General features: G+C 46.0%; 1 protein-coding gene across 1 annotated transcript in view; it reads right to left on the bottom strand.

The window, feature by feature from the left end:
* Nucleotides 1-20,501, bottom strand: part of LOC147701266 (IgGFc-binding protein-like) — a 933,218-nt gene that overhangs the window by 803,013 nt on the left and 109,704 nt on the right. The gene's annotated exons all lie outside the window — the stretch shown is intronic.

Here is a 20,501-nt window from a genome sequence, read left to right as displayed (position 1 = left end):
CACACCCGCAGCTATGTGAGCGAGTACCTTTTTACAAAGCCATGCAAAGTCACTTGCTTGCCTTTTTATGGCCTTGTAAATTTGGTTCCCTCTCACACATTACTCAGCATGAGTGGGGCATTCCATAGGTGTTGCTGTGGATGTTCCCATGCAACGTTAATGGAACCTGACACATTCCTCTGGTCCAAGTCTCGACTTTGGTCTCAGTTCGTATTCCACTTCTTTAGTATATGGTCTGGTCTCCCCCTGGAGACCATTGTGTATTTGTACTTACTTATCTGTTTAACATTTGAAATATTGTGTGTATTATGTTGATATCTCTGGGTAGGAGATGTACCAATGGTGAGAGTGTATAAAAAGAATACCTATTTTTATAACTACACTGTGTGGTTCTTTTTCATTTAACCTACAGTATATGATTAGTTCCGGTAAAACAAGCTGCTTAACACACCTTCTGGGGTAAGCCTGAAGGCTGCTCTTCATAGCTACCACTTAGAGAGCTTTCTAAGGTTGTCTAAGACCTCTAAAATCCCCATAAGGGGTGTCTGGATTAGTGCAAAGTGCTTCACTTAAATAAGTGTGCACCATGCACTAAGCCAGCCTCCTACAGTAAGCCTTTCATTGATCATCTTTGGGGTGGATGAGAGACTTACAGGAAATGCCAGAGACCTCCTGTTCTATTCTATCCTACTGGCAAAAAGGGAAACATGTTTTAAGTGGGTGTGTGGTACCCCACACCTCAACTATCCCTTAGTGTACTTGCTCCTCCACAGTGCAGCACCCTCTGGTAGCTGCTGCTGCACCTCATCCCTTGTGGTCCAGTGGTAGAGTATCACTGTTCTGCTGCTTGACAGCCCTCCTGTCCCTCTTTCTTCTGTTTCTGTCCCCCTCTGTTTTTCTCTTTTGCTTTTCTGCCTCTTCCTTTGGCTTTGCTTTTTATTCTTTTTGATTCCTTTTTCCTGGCCTCTTCATCATTGCCACAGGAATCCACCGCAGCCCCCCTTACAATCCCCCAGCTTTCCAGGCCTTCGCAGCACTACTTACAGGTGGCTTCTGCATGGTCAAAGTGCAGTCCACTATCCCTTAGTAGACTTGCTCCTTCCACATCACAGTGCCGTTTGGTAGCTGCTGCAGCTGTCCCAATCAGCTGCTACTGGTGCTACTGATCCAGAGATCTGGAGTTCGAGGCCCTCCTCCACCTGCAGGCTCCTTCCTGCACCTCATTTATGGTGGTCCAGTGGTGGAGCATCATTGCTCCGCTGCTTGACTGCCCTCCTGTCCCTCTTTCTGCTGTTTCTGTCACTGTTTTTGCTTTTTATTTTGCTTTTCTGCCTCTGCCGTTGCTGTTTATTATTTTTTCCCTTCTTCCCTGTCCTTTCCCTCATTGTCGCTGCAATCCCCTGCAGACCCACCCCCTGCAGACCCATCCCCTGCAGACCTGCCCCCTACGCTGCACTTTTTCCGGGCGCTTCGTGCTTCGTTCCATATTAGGTGGGGGGGGGGGGGGGGGCGGTCCCACCCGGATCCCCAGGTGAGTGTACCGCCGGGGAGCCCACCCCCGGCCAATCCGCGTAGTTTCTGGGAATCCGGTCCCACCTGGGTCCCTGGCGCTGCTTTGGGGTCCTTTTGGGGTTCCGGTCCCACCCGGGACCCCCGCATGCCTGCGCGTTGGAGGGCAGCGTGGCCAGCACCCTTGTGTGCTGCCGCAGGAGGTGGCCGACGCGTCCTCGGTTCCCGTCCGGCTGGACTGCACGGGAGTGCGGCGGCACTTCCTCAACCTCATCTCATTCTTCGGAGCCCGGGGATGGGGCCCCCGGACATTTTCGGAGGGCGCGACAGTGCCCCCCCTCATCAAGTCTCTTCAGGGCCTAGGGATGGGACCCCGGGCCCCCTCCTCTTCCTTGCGGGGAGCGCGCCGTCAGTTGCAGTTTTGACGGGCACCAGGGTGGGCTCCTGGTGCCCCCGACTTGGCTTCGGGCCCAGGGATAGGGTCCCGGGCCTCTGGACATCTTCGGGGGGCGCGATGGTGCTCCCCCGCAACTAGCAACGGCGGGGGCCAGGGTGGGCTCCTGGCGCTCCACGTGGAGCTATTTTCACAGGGTGCACAATGGCACTCCCCCACTTTGCTTCGGGCCTGGGGATGGGGTCCCGGGCCCCCTCCCTATGGAGTCACAAGGGGCCAGGGTGGGCTCCTGGCCCTCTTCAAAGAGTTTCACGGGGAGTGCAACGGTGCTAACAACCTTTACTTCCGGGGGCCGGTTTCTGGCATTACAGCCGTCGTCGGCCCGGCTTGCTTGAATCCTGATGGTGCAATGAGCAAGGGACTCACATCTGAGTATACCCTTCCACGCTTAGGGTGGACAAAATATTTAACAACAAGGGGTGGTGATGGACAGAGTTTCTGAATTAAGCAGAATACTCTCACCCAGTCAAGAGATCAGGGCTAGATCCAACACCGTTTTTTAGCTCACTGCACCATCCCAGCTCAGAACCTGGCTATATGCAAATTAGTCTGTTCCTGTCCCAGTGCATGATGGGAACAGGGCAAACCAAACTACCAAGCCAATTCTTACACTGGGAAGGAAATAAGCTTCGGGGACCGGTTTCTGGCATTTCAGCCGTCGTCGGCCCGGCTTGCTTGAATCCTGATGGTGCAATGAGCAAGGGACTCACATCTGAGTATACCCTTCCACGCTTAGGCCACTATAGGTGTGGCAGGGTATACTCAGACATAAGTCCCTTTCTCACTGCACCATCAGGATTCAAGCAAGCCGGGCCGAAGACGGCTGAAATGCCAGAAACCGGTCCCCGAAGCTTGTTTCCTTCCCAGTGTAAGAATTGGCTTGGTAGTTTGGTTTGCCCTGTTCCCATCATGCACTGGGACAGGAACAGACTAATTTGCATATAGCCAGGTTCTGAGCTGGGATGGTGCAGTGAGCTAAAAAACGGTGTTGGATCTAGCCCTGATCTCTTGACTGAGTGAGAGTATTCTGCTTAATTCAGAAACTCTGTCCATCACCACCCCTTGTTGTTAAATATTTTGTCCACCCTAAGCGTGGAAGGGTATACTCAGATGTGAGTCCCTTGCTCATTGCACCATCAGGATTCAAGCAAGCCGGGCCGACGACGGCTGAAATGCCAGAAAACGGTCCCCGGAAGCTTGTTTCCTTCCCAGTGTAAGAATTGACTTGGTAGTTTGGTTTGCCCTGTTCCCATCATGCACTGGGACAGGAACAGACTAATTTGCATATAGCCAGGTTCTGAGCTGGGATGGTGCAGTGAGCTAAAAAACAGTGTTGGATCTAGCCCTGATCTCTTGACTGGGTGAGAGTATTCTGCTTAATTCAGAAACTCTGTCCATCACCACCCCTTGTTGTTAAATATTTTGTCCACCCTAAGCGTGGAAGGGTATACTCAGATGTGAGTCCCTTGCTCATTGCACCATCAGGATTCAAGCAAGCCGGGCCGACGACAGCTGAAATTCCAGAAACCGGTCCCTGGAAGCTTGTTTCCTTCCCAGTGTAAGAATTGGCTTGGTAGTTTGGTTTGCCCTGTTCCCATCATGCACTGGGACAGGAACAGACTAATTTGCATATAGCCAGGTTCTGAGCTGGGATGGTGCAGTGAGCTAAAAAACTGTGTTGGATCTAGCCCTGATCGCTTGACTGGGTGAGAGTATTCTGCTTAATTCAGAAACTCTGTCCATCACCACCCCTTGTTGTTAAATATTTTGTCCGCCCTAAGCGTGGAAGGGTATACTCAGATGTGAGTCCCTTGCTCATTGCACCATCAGGATTCAAGCAAGCCGGGCCGACGACAGCTGAAATGCCAGAAACCGGTCCCCGAAGCTTGTTTCCTTCCCAGTGTAAGAATTGGCTTGGTAGTTTGGTTTGCCCTGTTCCCATCATGCACTGGGACAGGAACAGACTAATTTGCATATAGCCAGGTTCTGAGCTGGGATGGTGCAGTGAGCTAAAAAACGGTGTTGGATCTAGCCCTGATCTCTTGACTGGGTGAGAGTATTCTGCTTAATTCAGAAACTCTGTCCATCACCACCCCTTGTTGTTAAATATTTTGTCTACCCTAAGCTTGGAAGGGTATACTCAGATGTGAGTCCCTTGCTCATTGCACCATCAGGATTCAAGCAAGCCGGGCCGACTACGGCTGAAATGCCAGAAATTGGTCCCCGGAAGCTTGTTTCCTTCCCAGTGTAAGAATTGACTTGGTAGTTTGGTTTGCCCTGTTCCCATCATGCACTGGGACAGGAACAGACTAATTTGCATATAGCCAGGTTCTGAGCTGGGATAGTGCAGTGAGTTAAAAAGGATCTAGCCCTGATCTCTTGACTGGGTGAGAGTATTCTGCTTAATTCAGAAACTCTGTCCATCACCACCCCTTGTTGTTAAATATTTTGTCCACCCTAAGCGTGGAAGGGTATACTCAGATGTGAGTCCCTTGCTCATTGCACCATCAGGATTCAAGCAAGCCGGGCTGACGACGGCTGAAATGCCAGAAACCGGTCCCCGGAAGCTTGTTTCCTTCCCAGTGTAAGAATTGGCTTGGTAGTTTGGTTTGCCCTGTTCCCATCATGCACTGGGACAGGAACAGACTAATTTGCATATAGCCAGGTTCTGAGCTGGGATGGTGCAGTGAGCTAAAAAACGGTGTTGGATCTAGCCCTGATCTCTTGACTGGGTGAGAGTATTCTGCTTAATTCAGAAACTCTGTCCATTACCACCCCTTGTTGTTAAATATTTTGTCCACCCTAAGCGTGGAAGGGTATACTCAGATGTGAGTCCCTTGCTCATTGCACCATCAGGATTCAAGCAAGCTGGGCCGACGACGGCTGAAATGCCAGAAACCGGTCCCCGGAAGCTTGTTTCCTTCCCAGTGTAAGAATTGGCTCGGTAGTTTGGTTTGCCCTGTTCCCATCATGCACTGGGACAGGAACAGACTAATTTGCATATAGCCAGGTTCTGAGCTGGGATGGTGCAGTGTGCAAAAAAACGGTGTTGGATCTAGCCCTGATCTCTTGACTGGGTGAGAGTATTCTGCTTAATTCAGAAACTCTGTCCATCACCACCCCTTGTTGTTAAATTTTTTGTCCAACCCAAGCGTGGAAGGGTATACTCAGATGTGAGTCCCTTGCTCATTGCACCATCAGGATTCAAGCAAGCCGGGCCGACGACGGCTCAAATGCCAGAAACCGGTCCCCGGAAGCTTGTTTCCTTCCCAGTATAAGAATTGGCTTGGTAGTTTGGTTTGCCCTGTTCCCATCATGCACTGGGACAGGAACAGACTAATTTGCATATAGCCAGGTTCTGAGCTGGGATGGTGCAGTGAGCTAAAATACGGTGTTGGATCTAGCCCTGATCTCTTGACTGGGTGAGAGTATTCTGCTAAATTCAGAAACTCTGTCCATCACCACCCCTTGTTGTTAAATATTTTGTCCGCCCTAAGCGTGGAAGGGTATACTCAGATGTGAGTCCCTTGCTCATTGCACCATCAGGATTCAAGCAAGCCGGGCCGACGACAGCTGAAATGCCAGAAACCGGTCCCCGAAGCTTGTTTCCTTCCCAGTGTAAGAATTGGCTTGGTAGTTTGGTTTGCCCTGTTCCCATCATGCACTGGGACAGGAACAGACTAATTTGCATATAGCCAGGTTCTGAGCTGGGATGGTGCAGTGAGCTAAAAAACGGTGTTGGATCTAGCCCTGATCTCTTGACTGGGTGAGAGTATTCTGCTTAATTCAGAAACTCTGTCCATTACCACCCCTTGTTGTTAAATATTTTGTCCACCCTAAGCGTGGAAGGGTATACTCAGATGTGAGTCCCTTGCTCATTGCACCATCAGGATTCAAGCAAGCCGGGCCGACGACGGCTGAAATGCCAGAAATTGGTCCCCGGAAGCTTGTTTCCTTCCCAGTGTAAGAATTGACTTGGCAGTTTGGTTTGCCCTGTTCCCATCATGCACTGGGACAGGAACAGACTAATTTGCATATAGCCAGGTTCTGAGCTGGGATGGTGCAGTGAGCTAAAAAACGGTGTTGGATCTAGCCCTGATCTCTTGACTGGGTGAGAGTATTCTGCTTAATTCAGAAACTCTGTCCATCACCACCCCTTGTTGTTAAATATTTTGTCCACCCTAAGCGTGAAAGGGTATACTCAGATGTGAGTCCCTTGCTCATTGCACCATCAGGATTCAAGCAAGCCGGGCTGACGACGGCTGAAATGCCAGAAACCGGTCCCCGGAAGCTTGTTTCCTTCCCAGTGTAAGAATTGGCTTGGTAGTTTGGTTTGCCCTGTTCCCATCATGCACTGGGACAGGAACAGACTAATTTGCATATAGCCAGGTTCTGAGCTGGGATGGTGCAGTGAGCTAAAAAACGGTGTTGGATCTAGCCCTGATCTCTTGACTGGGTGAGAGTATTCTGCTTAATTCAGAAACTCTGTCCATTACCACCCCTTGTTGTTAAATATTTTGTCCACCCTAAGCGTGGAAGGGTATACTCAGATGTGAGTCCCTTGCTCATTGCACCATCAGGATTCAAGCAAGCCGGGCCGACGACGGCTGAAATGCCAGAAACTGGTCCCCGGAAGCTTGTTTCCTTCCCAGTGTAAGAATTGGCTTGGTAGTTTGGTTTGCCCTGTTCCCATCATGCACTGGGACAGGAACAGACTAATTTGCATATAGCCAGGTTCTGAGCTGGGATGGTGCAGTGTGCTAAAAAACGGTGTTGGATCTAGCCCTGATCTCTTGACTGGGTGAGAGTATTCTGCTTAATTCAGAAACTCTGTCCATCACCACCCCTTGTTGTTAAATTTTTTGTCCAACCCAAGCGTGGAAGGGTATACTCAGATGTGAGTCCCTTGCTCATTGCACCATCAGGATTCAAGCAAGCTGGGCCGACGACGGCTCAAATGCCAGAAACCGGTCCCCGGAAGCTTGTTTCCTTCCCAGTGTAAGAATTGGCTTGGTAGTTTGGTTTGCCCTGTTCCTATCATGCACTGGGACAGGAACAGACTAATTTGCATATAGCCAGGTTCTGAGCTGGGATGGTGCAGTGAGCTAAAATACGGTGTTGGATCTAGCCCTGATCTCTTGACTGGGTGAGAGTATTCTGCTAAATTCAGAAACTCTGTCCATCACCACCCCTTGTTGTTAAATATTTTGTCCACCCTAAGCGTGGAAGGGTATACTCAGATGTGAGTCCCTTGCTCATTGCACCATCAGGATTCAAGCAAGCCGGGCCGACGACGGCTGAAATGCCAGAAAACGGTCCCCGGAAGCTTGTTTCCTTCCCAGTGTAAGAATTGACTTGGTAGTTTGGTTTGCCCTGTTCCCATCATGCACTGGGACAGGAACAGACAAATTGCATATAGCCAGGTTCTGAGCTGGGATGGTGCAGTGAGCTGAAAAACGGTGTTGGATCTAGCCCTGATCTCTTGACTGGGTGAGAGTATTCTGCTTAATTCAGAAACTCTGTCTATCACCACCCCTTGTTGTTAAATATTATGTCCACCCTAAGCGTGGAAGGGTATACTCAGATGTGAGTCCCTTGCTCATTGCACCATCAGGATTCAAGCAAGCCGGGCCGACGACGGCTGAAATGCCAGAAACCGGTCCCCGGAAGCTTGTTTCCTTCCCAGTGTAAGAATTGGCTTGGTAGTTTGGTTTGCCCTGTTCCCATCATGCACTGGGACAGGAACAGACTAATTTGCATATAGCCAGGTTCTGAGCTGGGATGGTGCAGTGAGCTAAAAAACGGTGTTGGGTCTAGCCCTGATCTCTTGACTGGGTGAGAGTATTCTGCTTAATTCAGAAACTCTGTCCATCACCACCCCTTGTTGTTAAATATTTTTCAGGGGTGCAGCAGGGTGTTCTTGAGACACCCCTGCACCTTTGAAAAAATTCCTATTTTGCGATTAGCTAATTGCTAATCGCAAATTGCACCTTCATTCCTATGGGCCTCCTGGCCCATAGAAATGAATGGGTAATTTGCGATTAGCAATTTACTAATCGCAAATTAGGAATGGTAAGGAATCGCTATAAAAAAGCGATTTTGTACATACATACCGTTTTGCGAATTCCAAATAGCGATTCCTTAAAATTCGCTATTTGGAATTCGCAAAACGGAACTATGATACATATGGCCCTTAGAGTCCATTGCATTCATGTGAGTAGTATGCCAATGATGACGGCCAGCTTGTATATGAATGTCTTAGCAGGAAGAAATGCTTTGGCTCCGCTGCCACAACATTCCTTGTGCATACATAATAGTGTGGTGCCCTTTGTTTTACACAAATTTGTCCCATTGATACCACTTTTGAATTTCCTAGGAAATGGCTTTAAAGAGACAAACAATATCAGTGTGCAGTGTGCACAGTAAAGTTGTATGTAGTTTCACCAAAAATGTTGTTCTTGCACAGTCTCCAAGCGAGTCATATCTATTTGGCTAGACAAAGGGTTAAGAAAGATATTACATATATTTGCCCCGAGGCAGTTTAAGTGCTTCAATCTTTGCTCCGACAGCCCATGGCAGAAAGTTAATTTGCATCACACCTCATCTTTCCGCACTGATTAATGGTTTTCTTTTTTGACAGTTCATCCCTGCAAGTGTTGCCTTTGTAAACATCAGTTTGTGCCATGTTGGTGTGATGTTAATGCAAAGGCACTGCTATGGACCTAATAAATATGTGAAGTGTCATTTCAGTCTTCAAATACCTTTTGTGTATGATCAGCTGTGCTCTTTCCCAGATGCATTTTATTACGCTGCCTATGTAGTGTTTAAGCTTTGTTGACAATCTGCACAGATTCATCAGATATTTATGGGGGTTCTGACAGTTCATAGTCTTACTTTAGATGTAATCATACGTCCGATCACCATGTTCTGGATACATTCTCAGTAAGTATAAAATAACCTTATTTTCAACATTTGCAGAAGTTAGCTGCTTCCTGCAAGTGCTTCAAATTTCTTATTCACAGGGTACAGGGTATAGAGTTATCACTGGATTGTTAATGTCCACAACCCTACAGCTCTTCTAAACCCCTAAGCTGTTACCCCACGTCTTAGAGTGACTGGCCTAGGCAGACAGGGAACAGAGCGATACGACGGAGCGATCCGCCCAGGAACACACACACTTGTTGCAAGAGAAGTCTGGCATGTGCATCCACACGTAGTGGGAACTCATAAAGCTTTCCACGCTCAACACTCAAGAGGCTCACAAAAATGTATATCATCATAAGGCGTTAAAAGTGTGCATGTGCGCACTTTCACAATGCACATGAGGCACCACGTTTTTCTGGGAAATATCTGATGGTCCAGCTAAGATAATGCTTTTGGGAGCTGGCCTTTTTTGTACATGTATTCCACTGGTGCAAAGGAATGGGCAGTGTACCACCGTGAGTGGCAAACTTCAGCACAGGGCTCATTGCATGTGCTTACACTTGTTTGTCGATCTGTCAAGAGATCATTTTCTAGGCGATGGAACAACATATTGGATCCACAAACATCATTCTGCAAATGTGTTTGTTAGGGTTTCACCAATTTAGTTTACTCACAGGAGAAGTAAAATAAGCGCAGTGCTTTCGTGGATGGAAATCATAGTTAGTTAGAGGTCGACAGAACTCTCAGGAGTATCACAGAGTTGTTCTGTAACTCTTCTGAATTCCATGGAGTAAAACTCTGTGAGTTCTTCCCATCCCTAGTATGCACCCTGTCCAAGAAGGGACCTCCACTCTAGTCAGGGTAATCTAGATACACACTAGAAGATAACATGTGCTCCTCCAGCAGCTTTCTGCAGAGCATATCTAAAGAGGCAATGTGTAAAGTAGTTGTGCAACAAACTCAGTAATACAATGACAACACCACAAAAAGATTTCAAACAGGATTAGAAAAACGCCAATAAGTAGAAGTTGAGAAATGAATTAAAAAAGAATAAGTGTAAAATAGTGCTTAGAAACAAATAACGCTTTTAGGGGTCACTTGAGGTTATGGTGGGCTTTGGCAAAGTGAACAGTACAAGCTGATTACAATGGAGTGCGGGCTTGGTACAGGAGCCACGCAGACCCGGCGGACATAGTACCCCAATCCTTTGCTGCAAACACATAATGCTGTGTTGATGAGTCAGTGTCACTCCTGCACTCATGGGGATGTGGTGATTTCACACATGCATTCAGGACAATGCATTGGTTTCTAAAGACAAGAGTCAGAGCCATGATGCGTTGAATCCAAAACCAATGCCATGAGTTTCTCCATGGCCTCTGAGGCCCCAAAAGCGATGTGTGAATTTTACTCCTGCAACAGGATCTATGTGTGTTCTACTTCCAGCAGACCGGAGTTGAGCTAATTTCATGGGTGCAAATATCTGGGTCCACTTCCGGTGTACCAGGCACAGTAGGAGGGTAGAGTCCAGCTCTACTCAGCAGTGTCTTAGTGTAGCAGGCAGCAGGGCAGCACAAAAGAAAAACCTGCCATCCAGGTCAGGAGTCCAGCAGAAGTCCGTTAAGCAGCCCAGCATTTCTTCTTGTAGATACAGAAGTGTATGATTTGGAGAGCTCAGAGACCCAGTGTTTATACTCAAATGTGCCTTTGAAGTGGGGATGACAGCAAAGAAGTGTCTTTGAAGTGCACATGTATATTTTTAACTCAGACTACCCATGGAGGGTAATCAGCCCTTTGTATGGAGTCAATCCAAAATCATTTGATATAGTAAATAGGAAAAGGGACATTTTACTCAAAACACAGCATGTGAAGGATAGGATTGCAATAGAAGGTAGTATATGTAAAAACCACCAACCCTACCGCCTGTGAAATCTACCAAATAGTGTAAGGAGATTTACCTTGCTTGAAAGGCTAAATTTGCCTCCTTTATGGTTGATTAAAGGAACAAGGGAAGGTATTCTGAAGGATGGGAGCGTTTGTGTTCTTTGCCTTAAACACATTCAAGATCTAAATCATGTGGTAGTTGTATGTTCATATCTACATTCAGCATGTCACCACTTTTTTAGAGCAATTTTTCTGAGGTACAATATATTACTTCAGCTGCTGAAGCTCATCAATGTTGTTCCCCCAACTGAAATGGCCAGTGCAAAAATGTTCCACTTTTTAAAATGTTTTTTAAATGTGTTTTAATGGTGCTTGTGTATGTGTACTGAGACGCTGCACTTTATAAATGATTTGCATTGAATCTCAAACTTTAATATGCACTCATACACTTTAATTGCACTCTATATGCTGTGACCCATGTCAGTTGTTTGTTGGGAATATTTGCATTATTGTACTTTACTATTGGTGAACTGAGCTGTATAGCCAATTTTTGCAGTCATATGTTGCATCTGTATTTGATATGCTTCTATTAGATTGTTTTGCCAAAGGTTGCAGCACTTTATTTTGGATTGTAATGTATGTAGTGTTTTGCATATTATATATTTTAGGATTCCAGTACTTTGCTTTAGAGTACTGTATAGTACATTTTATTCATGCAGTTTGACATTTTATCCTTGATCTATATATGCTGTATTATTATGCAAAAAGAACAATTCATGAACAGAATGTAGAACAATGTCATACATTCACCCCAGTACAGAGATAGGGGCCTAAATCCATCGTTTTTTTTTGCTCACCATGCCATTCCAGTTTGGACCCAGCCATATGCAAATCAGTCTTTACCCTGTGCCCAATGGGAACAGTCCAGCCCAAACTGCCAGGCCAGGTCCTCCCTGGACTGGTAACAAGCATCCTAGGACCGGTATCGGGCTTTCAGCCAAAATCAGCCAAGAGAGCTTGACTCCAGTAGCATGGAGAGCACGGGAACCACGTCTGGGCATACCGGTCCCACTCGGGGTGACAAATGCAAAAAGAACAATTGATGGACAGAATGCAGAACAATGTCATACATTCACCCCAGTACAGAGATCTGGGTCTAAATCCATAATATTTTTGCTCACCCTGTCATTCCAGTTTGGACCCAGCCATATGCAAATCAGTATTGACCCTGCACCCAATGGGAACAGTGCAGCCTGAACTGCCAGGCCAAGTCCTCCCTGGACTGGAAGCAAGCATCCTAGGACCAGTTTTGGGCTTTCAGCCCCCATCAGAGAGGATAGCTTGACTCCAGTGGCATGGAGAACATGGGATCCAGGTCTGGGGATACCCGTCCCACTCGGGGTGACGAATGCAAAGAACAATTGATGAACAGAATGCAGAACAATGTCATAGATTCACCCCAGTACAGAGATCTGGGCCTAAATCCATTGTTTTTTGCTCACCATGCCATTCGAGTTTGGACCCAGCCATATGCAAATCAGTCTTGACCCTGCGCCCAATGGGAACAGTCCAGCCCGAACTGCCAGACCAAGTCCTCCCTGAAATGGAAACAAGCATCCTAGGACCAGTTTCAGGCTTTCAGCCCTAATCATCCAGGTCAGCTTAGCTCCAGTGGCATGAAGAGCACGGGAGCCACGTCTGGGCATACAGGTCCCACTCAGGGTGACAAATGCAAATCAGTATTCACCCTATGCCGAATGGGAACAGTCCAGGCCGAACTGCCAGGCCAGGTCCTACCTGGACTGGAAACAAAAATCCTAGGGCCGGTTTCGAGCTTTCAGGCCTCATCAGCCAGGATAGCTTGACTCCAGTTGCATGGAGAGCATGGGACTCTGGTCTGGGCATACCCGTCCCACTCGGGGTAACAAATGCAAGTATTATTATGGGCATGCATATGTATTTTTGCACTTTATTAGCAAGTAGATGAAATACTGCATCTTACTTATGCAGCCATAGGTATTTTTTGTGATGTTTATATGTTATACTGTGTTCTTTCTGTACAGTTTTATTATGCTGTAGCAATGTTTTTTGAAAGGATATACTTCTGTATCTTTTATGTGGACCTCATTTGAATTTCACAATAACAACAAAAATTGTAATTGTAAATTGGCAGGAGAATATCTATTGAAGTGTACGGACAGCCACTCCCTCCCTTCCAGCCCAGGAAGAGCCATCAGAATGCAAATGTATGTAGATGGATACTTAGACACACATAGCCTTTTTGTGTATGTGGCTGTCTAGGGAGAATGCACAAACTATAACTGTCATCCTACCCCAGACATGTATTTCTAAGAGTGGCATGTCGAAAATAGTAATGTTAAAGTCAACTTTACCAATACAGGGAATTTGTGCCTTACAGAACTCCTTCTTGTTGGGACCTCCTTCGATGTGCCACCCATCAATTTCTGGTAGGTCAGCAAGGGGAGCAATACCTTCCTCAGTGGGCTCTAGTGTGGCAATAGCAGGTGCCCCTTCCACCTCACTGGGAAGACATTTAGGGACTGGTTAACCATGCCCTCTGCCTTTCCCCTTCTTAGCAGTTGGCTGGGCCATTTTTCGTGGCTCCAGCCCTTTTTGACTCCCATCTTTGGCAGGCATGGACTGTGTGGTAGCCTACATCCACTCAGGTAACACCAACATTTCCACATGAGCTTTGAACTCCACATCCTTCCAAGTAGTGTGCTCAAGGTAATTCCCAAGCAAACAGTTCACAAGCATGGCAGGGCTCACAGCAACCTTCAGAAGACCTGAAACCCCCCATGCTCAAATGGCACGGCCATGGGATAATGACCCTCTCTGTTGTCAGCCACCACAACCTGGTGAATTGCATGGGGAATGACCTGCTCTGCTGATACCAGATGACTCCTTACCATATTCATGCAGGCACCTGTATGCCTTAGAACCTCAACACCTTGCTTATTGATGGTGACCCTTTGCCTTTACCCTTTAGAATTAGAGGGCACATGGATTTTAGAAATCATCTCACTGTCACCCATGGACACTGGGGTAACCCAAATAAACTCCCCCCCCCCAATTAACTGGGACAAACACGTCCCCAGAACTTAACTAGCCACCCCTGAAATCTTTCCTCCAGTGGGAGGGTGTGCTCTTTTTGGACACTTGTGATTCTACTTGTAATTTCCATACTCACGAACTCATAGCGCTTGGGAGTTCTGGGCTCTTGACTTTTGTCAGGGTACGTTTTCTTCTTGTGGCCGGATTGGGCATGAGAACCAGACCCTTTCCCCTGTGAGTTGTTGTGGGGGCTTTTAGAGAACTCTGTCTTTTAATCTCCCCCCTCCTTCTTCTGGTGGGAACCCTGACCTTCCTTCAGGGAGTTCCTTTCGAGGTACCTTCTTGAACACTCTGGTGCTGACCCAGATGCCCTCCTCCTCAGCAGGCTTTCTAGGGTCTGAAAGATTACTATCTACCAGGTGTTGGTGCGGCTCTGTAAAACAAGGCTTCAGCATTTGCTCCTTCAAAATCATGTTGCACAGCCCTGAATAAACATCTACTTTGCTGACCCTAACCCAACCCTCCAGTACCTTGCTATCATATACTTTACAGTCCACCCAGCTCTGTGATGTGATCTGGTAACTGACCCTAAACCTCTGTTGGTATTTTACAGGCATCAGTCTAAACTTGTTGACGAGTATGACCTTCATAGCAGTGTAACATGTCTGGTCCCCCAACTCTAGTGCGAGAAGTATATCCATCCTCACTGTGGGCATGTATTCCCATACAGAACAACCCCAGGAAACCTCCGGGACCTTGTGCACTCTTACAGCCAGTTCATAAGCTGCAAACCATTTTTCTATGTCATTCCCCCTCCACATAACTGATCATCAAATCTTTGGGTATTCAAACTCTGACCACAGTAGTAGACACTGCAGGTATGCTGCCACCATTACTGCTGGACTCCACTTGTATTACTCTGATACCCAGCTCACTGATGCCTAGCTGTTGGTTTAGTTTCCTCTCTTCCAGAACCAACCTCTTCTCTAGAGCTTGTTCCTTCTTAAATTTCAGTTTGGCAAGCTTTTATTCCGTCTCTAACTTCAATGTGGTAAGCTCAGGCTGTAGCTTACTTTTCTGTCTGCCAGCTCCTCTGTGGATAGGTTCTTCGAGAAGACACTGCTTCCTGCCCTGAGAATCACCCCAGCATTCAGCATAATCATTGGCCCCCTCCACAGATAGTTTCACAGCCACAACAGACTCCAGAATCGGGTCAGTCACCTTCTCCTCAGGAAAGTCCTGCTCCTCCTCCGGATTATTGTCCCCTGTGTCTGGGGTCTCTGCCCAGGCCCTCAAGACGTTCTGCAGCTCCACCTTCTGGGTGAAGCCTCTTGTAGGAACTTGAAAATCCTTGCAAAAATCTCTCAGCAGAGCCAAAGTGTAGACCTCTAACCTGGCCAGCTCAACCTCAATTCCTGCAGGTGCTGCTTCTCTGGAGTAATTAAGGTAACACGTGGCTACAAGGGATTTTGTTTATCTATTGACTTGTGATCAGTTTAAGAGTTAGATACCAAAGATCTAACTCTAAAGTATCCCTAGGATAACAGCTTCGCCAGAGTGAGACATAATTTTGCAGAAAATCAAAATGCCAATCTGGGAGAGTTTAAAAGGTTCAAATCGGTCTTAGTATAGAGTTGTAGTGAACAATTTGTGCCATATGGTAGTGCACTAGCTGAAGTCCTATCCTCAGCTCGGATCATCAATGTTAAAACATGGGTTTCTGGTTAACAAAGGCATGCACCATGTCTAAGCAGGAACTAGCACTCTAGTCAGGGTAAGCTATATACACACTAAAAGATAGCATCTACTTACCCTCCTGTAGCTTGGTACAGAACTGTCAGTCTTTTCTAGATTAACCCTGGGCAAAGCACTACGCTACGCTAGCGTAGTTTGCAAAGTTTTCGCTACTTTGCACTACCTACGCGAATTGCAAGTAGCACAGTACAAACACGCGTAGAGGAGCATAGTGCAGTGGTCATTTTTTGCTTGCTTGCAGTCCTCAACGTCAAGTTGGCGACCGCGAGCAAGCAAAATGACATCCCGGCAAGACGTTTTCCTTGTTCGCGATCAGCAACATCAAGTTGCCGATCACGAGCGTGGAAAATAAACTTCCCGGCGAGATTCTCAATGAGGGGAGGTCAGGTTTCTCATTGCGAGTGGTCGCATATGTTCGCGACCGCTCGAGATGAGAAACTGCCAGTCCGCGTTGAGAAAGCTGCAGCTCGAGTAGAAATCTACTCAAACAGCAGAAAACGACCACTTGCACTGTGCAAGATGCAGTTTGCACTGATTGCACAGTGCAGACAAGAATCCGGCACTGTGCAATCAGTGCAAACAGCATTTTGCAGAGTGCACTAGGCAGTTTGCGTAGCTCACGTAGTGCAAAGTGCACTTCACGTAGCTACACGTAGCGCTACTTTGCAAACTACGCCCTGGGTTAATCTAGAGAAGCAATGTGTAAAGACTTAGTGTAACACACACACACACACTAATACAATGAAAGCACAACAAAAAGATTACACATATGTTTAGAAAAATAAATACCAATGTTATAAACAAATGAACACCAAAATGACACAAAATTCAATACGTCAATGTTGAGATATGATTTTTTAAAGAATAAGTGTAAAATAGCCCTAAAGAGCAAACAGCACTTTTATTGGTCACTTGAAGTCATGCTGGACCGGGGCAAGTGAATAATTTAAGCCTACTCTTATGGAGTCTGGGCCTGGTATGGGAGCCATGTAGGCCTGCGGGATAGATGCATCAGTCAGTCCTACAACCATGGAAATGCGCTGATTTCACACCCGTATTGAGGATCATGCATTGGCTTCTGAAGATGAACATCAGAGCAGCGATGTGTTGATTCCAAAGCCGATGCATAGAGTCTCTCCACTCTTGTCAAAGGAATGCTTCAATCGCCTTTCAGTGGTATTGGCGATGCAGTGGTTTCAGTTCTGCGTTAATGCCGATGCACCAGGTTTCTACACACTTTTTAAAGGGATGCATTGATCATCCTTCTGTGGTGGCGGCAATGCGTTTGTCAATGCAGCAGTTCTGGTGGTGCTGCTCGGGTGCCAAATGTGATGCGCTGATTCTACTTCCCCAGCAGAGTTGATATTTGGTTTTGCTTCCATCAGACTAGAGATGCAGCAACTTAATTGGCGCAAATATCTGGGTCCACTTCGAGTTTACCAGACACAGGGGTAGAGACTTTGACTCCCCTGAATCTCAACAAAAGGAGGCAAGCCAACAAGCCCTTGGTGATCACTTCAGTGCAAGTCTAGCTCTCCTCAGCAGAGCCAGAGAGCAGTAGGCAGCAGGGTAGCACAACAGAAAAGCGGGTTTTCCTGGCCAGCAGTCCTGCAAGGAGTCCTTTAAGGAGCACAGCAGTTCTTCTGACAAAGTTTCAGTTGTATATGCAGAATTGTCTGATTTGGTGGAGTTAGAGACCCATAACTTATACCCAAATATGTCTTTGAAGTGGGGGTGACTTCAAAGAAGGGCCTTTAAAGTGCACAAGTATCCTGTCAACTCAGATGTTGGCCCCAGACAACCTGTGGGGGTAATCATCCCTTTGTGTGGGGTCATGACACTATCTATCGAAGGGGTCAGCACCTCCCTCCAATCCTGCCCAGGAAGAGTCATTGAGAATGCAGATGAATGTTGATGGGTACTTAGACACACCTAGCCTTCCTTTGTTTGTGGCTGTCTGGAGGGAATGCACATAGTATAGCTCTTAGCCACCCCAGACATGTATTGGAGGCAGGATACAAGGCACACAGAGCTATAAGTGCAGAGAAATATCCACTTTTTTAAATGGCATTTCTCAAATAGTAATGGTAAATCAAATTTAACCAGTGAATATGGACTATCAGTACAATTCCAAAGATATAAAACATGACAGCCGCTCTATTCTGATCAGTAATTGCAGCTTAAAATTGTATTAAGGAATTCCCAATGTTAACCTATGGCTACTTGTGTGCTGTGCCCCAATCAGTTTTGCAGGTCCACTAGTAGCATTTAGGTAAAAGGTCCTGGGTATATGGTATTCCACTTTACAAACGAATTATAAATATGCCAGTTGTGTATACACTAATATTACTGTGTTTAGGGGATCAGCACATGCACTTTAGCACTGGTCAGCAGTGATAAAGTGCTCAGAGCCCTAAGGCCAACAAAAAGATCCAGCAAGTTAAGTTAAGCAGACAAAAGGTTTGGAGGAAAACATCCTACGGATGCCAAGTCTAGAAATCGCCATTAACAGAAATGGTATATGGGGCAGACAATATTGTCCTGTCACCTTAATACGGCAAAGGAAATGAGGTATTTATATCTTCTGCCCAAGTTCTACAGAGTAGAGAGTGTCAAAAACTCAGTGACCTCAATATACACTGTACACGCTATATGCATATGATTGTATTATAGAACATGTCGCAATAGTGTGTTTCTGCTTTATCAGTCTGCAAAAAGTTGTATTGTACGCAAACCCCACGTTGCCCTTCCCTGAACCCCTCCTTCTGTATGTCAAACAGTTCTATGTGTGGTAGTAGGACGAAGGCTGTCTCCTACTTGAATCTGTATGAATATTTGACTACAAAACTATATATTATATATTAAACTCTGTCCAGCTGGACAAATAATATAGAAACTATTTAGTCTATATTTATTTTCTCCACTTAACTTGCACTGTCTAGGGACCACTGCCTTTAGAAAACTTAATATATTCTCCCACACTGAAGTGGCATTCTTATTAGGGAAGATCAATTGTGGATAATTAGGTGTAGCGTTTGATTTTCTTATACATCTTGCTTGTGCTTTTTCAAGTATAAAACTATGCAACAAGCAAAGAGGTATTCCCCGTTCATTGGGAAAACAAGTAGGGTGAGAGCCAGCAAGCACTTTTTAACATTGGACATAATATGTGCATTTTGAGGAACATGTGTATTTCAGTAAATTGCAAACTTTTGTAACAATCGGTAAAGGAATTAAGAAGTATTTGTTAAAGAGCTCTAAATTGGGCGGACAAATCAATCAATACTCAAGGTTGCATTGACTACATTGGCTTATCTTTGAGGATGCAACAGCAAGGCGGCTGGGTCCGAAAGGAAGACTGTGATTAGGAGATCCATGCATACAAGGGCACCGGCAATGGCCCATTTGCTGCTCACACTACAATACATTGTCGCAAGCCAATTTTCTTTATTGGACGCATAGCTGTGTGGTGGAAGCATAGCTGTGTGGAGCCAGTCAGATTTTTTGTGAAATCAAGATAGCAAGGTCTCCTAATTTACAGTTCATTGTTCTTTTTCAAGACATTCCTCAACTAAGAAATATGTCACTCATTTATGAAATTTTTTTCTGGTTTAAGACATCCTAGATACTATTTTTCCAACCTTAACATTATTTTGGGGCTATCCTGCCAATTTACTAATGTTTACATCAGCGTTCATTTGTAAAATAGTAAGCGCCAGGGCCCTTATTAGGAGGCCATCACAGTTTGTAGCACCCATTGCTCCTGCCAGCACTGACAATGTCAGTAAAAACACAACTAGTAACCATGGCTCTCTTACAAGTGTGACAAATGAGTCTATTCTACGCCACTGAAAACTATAAGAGGGGAGTGAGTGGAATTAATTATTCTTAATGTATATTGGATAATGTTAGACAGTTGTTGGGCTCAACTCAACATTAGATAGACAGCACCACCATGTGGTGGGCTGTTATTAGTGTTGGTGCCGAGCATAGGAAACCACCAGATGGAAAAACACACCTGATTGACTTTCCTGTTTCATGACAATTTAAGACTACTGTCCATCATAGACAAAAGGCTTTACTGCCTCAAAGCAGACATAAGACGTTATACAAAAGTGGTAGGGGTGGGCGGAATTTGCATAGTTGTGCTACGCAAAGCTCTCTATGAGCATGCAAAAGTTCTGCGAACACGCGGAATTGCTTGTTCCCACCATTCGCAATGCTTTTTTCCTGTTCGCGAATGCTGTTTGCTAGCTCAGGGAGAAATATCTGATGATCATGCATTTTGAAAGAGCGAACAAGCAAATAATTTCACAAAGACGTGTATCGCTGAATTTTTGGCAATTCCTTGTTCTCCGCGGAACGCAAAATTACCCAAATTCCACAAGCCGAACGGAATTTACCGCCCAGGACTAGAAAGTGGACAACGTTTTAAAAATGTCCTAAACATACAAAAGTGGACATAGTTTTAAAACTGTCCTAAACATAACTGATTTAAGAATGTTTAAGATTATATTAACTAACACTAAATCAAAGGAGAGAGGGAGGACTAGGTAAGCTAGTCTGAATCCCCGCTTTTATATATCGAAAATCAAGAAAGACTAGCTAGGTTTATACAGGTAAGACTCAATGGAGTACGTATGTCAAGGAAAACCAGTAGGTTTTATTAGAAAGCCCTCACCCACCAACCTAGTTGGTGGCATGCTTCATCATCGGGCCCACCACAGTGGCACCTAACGTGCCCCGGGTGTGCTTCGACGCCAGATTACTGCGGAGCTGGTATAATTACTGAGTGTGCAATGTGGTGAGTATGAAGGTGAAGATTAAAAAGCCATACAAAAATCCCAGCACCCGAGGGTAAAAACTATTTTAATGAAACTGGGTATCTGTTGGCACGTTAAAA

This window comes from Lissotriton vulgaris, chromosome 7 (genome assembly GCF_964263255.1).
Source record: "Lissotriton vulgaris chromosome 7, aLisVul1.2, whole genome shotgun sequence".
Taxonomy (NCBI): Eukaryota; Metazoa; Chordata; class Amphibia; order Caudata; family Salamandridae; genus Lissotriton; species Lissotriton vulgaris.
Note: the sequence above shows the minus strand (reverse complement) of the source record. Positions and strands in the feature narration are given on the sequence as shown.